Here is a 3,062-nt window from a genome sequence, read left to right on the forward strand (position 1 = left end):
TTTAGACAGAGATGATTGAACTTTTACAATTTTGCCTTTTAAACCCTTCATCATTGGGAGGTCTGAAGGGTAACAGGTGAGTACTAATTAACAAATAAGGTATCAGGCAACTATAATTCTTTCACTATAACTTGACCCAAAATTCCCTTCTCCTGTAGTTTATTTAACGTAGTTCAGTGTCAGAAAAAAAAAAAAAAAAAAAAAGAAAGGGAAAGACAATGCCACACCCTTACATCATATCCATGGCTCATTCTTATGACTGGGATCACATTCCAGTGTTCATTTATTTTTTACAACTCAGCATTCCAGTATTTTTTTTCTTTCTCTTTCCTTTTTTTTCACTTTCCTTTCTTTTTATTATCAAGAACATGAGAGTTTTTCCAATATACTTGAGCATTCACCATTAAAATAAAAGTCAGAGGACAGTACACAATATAACATGAAAAACAACCGGTATAAAATGCTGGTTATTATGCCAAAATTTTCAACAATTTTCCTTTACAAATCAAGTTGTTATAAATTATTGTAGGTGGCGCTGGTCTCACATTCAGGGTCATAAGTGGAATAGGAATGTTCGTAGCACCTCTTCCTAAGCGATTTAATTTGCGTCCTACATCTTAATATTCTCTGGTCAATATGTCTATCTATTTGGAGCAGCAATATATAAGAGGAAATTGAGGTGTAAAGGGATAAAATAAATCACAAAGAATGAGGTATTATGCAGTCTACAAAATCATTTAATACGACTATTAGGCTGTTTTGTTTTATTCTAACTTGGTCTGAATTTTCATCCTTTTGCAGCATATTTCATGAAGCTTAGTGGCAAAACAAAACAAAAGAAAGAAAAAAGAAAAACTAAGGCTCTACATCCTTTACACAGCACTTCCTTGTGACCAGCATCATAATTTAGTGTTAATCCATGGCTGTAGCTCACATCCAAGGTGGAGAGATGACAATTTTAGGCCAAGTTAGAGTAAATAAAGAACAGAAAAAATAAAGCCCCCCAAAACACACACACACACACACACACACACACACACACACACCGCTCGCTGGTGCAGTGGTAACGTTCTCGCTTGCCAACTGGTGGACGGGAGTTCGCGCCTCGCTCAGGTTGCGAAAAGTTTCACTGACGAAATGGGTGGTTACTGTCCCCCTTGAGCAAGGGGACGGGTGTGTGCGTGTGTGAAGGTCACAGCCTTGCCCTTAGATCGGACTATATGAGCTCTCAGCTCCCTTCCGGGAGGGTAAAAGCTGACGATCACGACCATCAAGTGATCCTGACCGACCTGGTGAATTACACACACACACACACACACACGCACACTGGGTAAATACAGTATGTCAGTAAGTACAACGAGTGTAATAACGAACTTGTATAGTACAAGATATAATGTACTATGAGAGGTGCAAATATAGGACATATACCGATATATACAAACAACAGGCTGGTTCATATACAACTATCCCTTTCCAATCTGCAGGGTGTTTTCTTGTGTGTTGGGGGGACGGCTCAGCTTTATCAGTGTCTACCCTACGTCCTCTATTCTTCACCTGCCTCTCGTTGGACCCCCAGTCCCTATCAATGTCTACTCTGTGTCCTCTAGTCTTCATCTGCCCCTGCTGTACACCCAATCCCTATTAATGTTTACTCTGTGTCCTCTAGTCTTCACCTGGCCCCCACTGTACACCCAATCCCTATCAATGTCTACTCTGTGTCCCTCCAGTCTTCACCTGCCCCGACTGGACACCTGATCCCCATCAATGTCTACCCTGCCTCGTCTTCACCTGCCCTCACTGTACACCTAATCCCTATCAATTTCTACTCTGTGTCATCTAGTCTTCACCTGCCCCAACTGTACACCAAATCCTTATCAGTATCTACCCTGCATCTTCTATTCTTCACCTCCCACTCACCGTGCACTCAGTCTCTTTCAATGTCCACTCTGTGTCATCTAGTCTTCATATCGAACTTCTATCTATCTATCTATTGCCAGACGCCTCAATCCCGTTTGGGGTGGCCACAAACAAATCGCCTCCAAGTCGCCCTGTCCCCCGCCATTTCACTACCCTGCTCCCAACTCACACCCCCCTCTCTCATATACCTCTCCACCCCATCCCTCCATCTCATCCTCGGTCTCCCCCTCCCTCTTCCACCCTCCACCTCGCTCACATACACTCTCTTCGTCAGTCTTTCACCCTCCATCCTCTCCACATGGCCAAACCACCTCAGTGTGTTCCTCACAACGCTTCCTATCACATCCACATCAACACCACAACGCTCCTTTATATCCTCATTCGTCGTAGCTGGCGTTAACAGTGAGTTGATTTGTAGGAGATAATGTTAGATGTACTTGTTGTCAATGAGAGGAGAAAGATAAAGCTGAGTACTGGAGTTTGATTGTAGTTTATTGCTTCAAAGGGAATATCTCAGAATTAATACAGAGTATGTCTCACAAGAGCATACTAAGGTGAGAGCATTTTATACTTGCTAAATTTGCGCACCTGCCCTTTTCCCTACCGTGCCTCTCTCTAGGCCCCCTTCTCACTCTCTCTCCTAACTCCTTCTGCCTGCTATCTTCTTCTCTCCTGTATAGGAGAGGTTGTCATTTGTAAGGCATGGTTGAGTGGAACTCTCTCGGTCCTGGGGACCTTATGATCAGGCATCACGAGGTGCTGTATATGGCATTCCTGAGACAGAGAATGTGTGAACACCATTTCCTTCAGCCCTAGGCATGTCTTTGACTTAACCTCTAGGTTACATCTGTATGCTACCAGCTATTACATATTGTACTATGATATTTTAGAGTCCTGACATCGCTTGGTCATGCCCTGCTGGCGAACCTACAACAGCATGTAGCTACTAATTACATTCTAATCTATTAATACATGGTATTCATAATAATGTTGTAGTTACATAATATTGATAACAGTATTGTAGAGACATAATATTGTAGAAATATAATAACTGTAGTAATGTATTGTATGTATAATGGAGTAAAGACATGGTAGTAAAACTGAACACGGAATATTGTATAACATATTGTAGTAATTTATTGGCA

Source organism: Coenobita brevimanus, chromosome 78 (assembly GCF_032717465.1).
Source record: "Coenobita brevimanus isolate Jiangsu-jjx chromosome 78, ASM3271746v2, whole genome shotgun sequence".
In the NCBI taxonomy this organism is placed as follows: domain Eukaryota; kingdom Metazoa; phylum Arthropoda; class Malacostraca; order Decapoda; family Coenobitidae; genus Coenobita; species Coenobita brevimanus.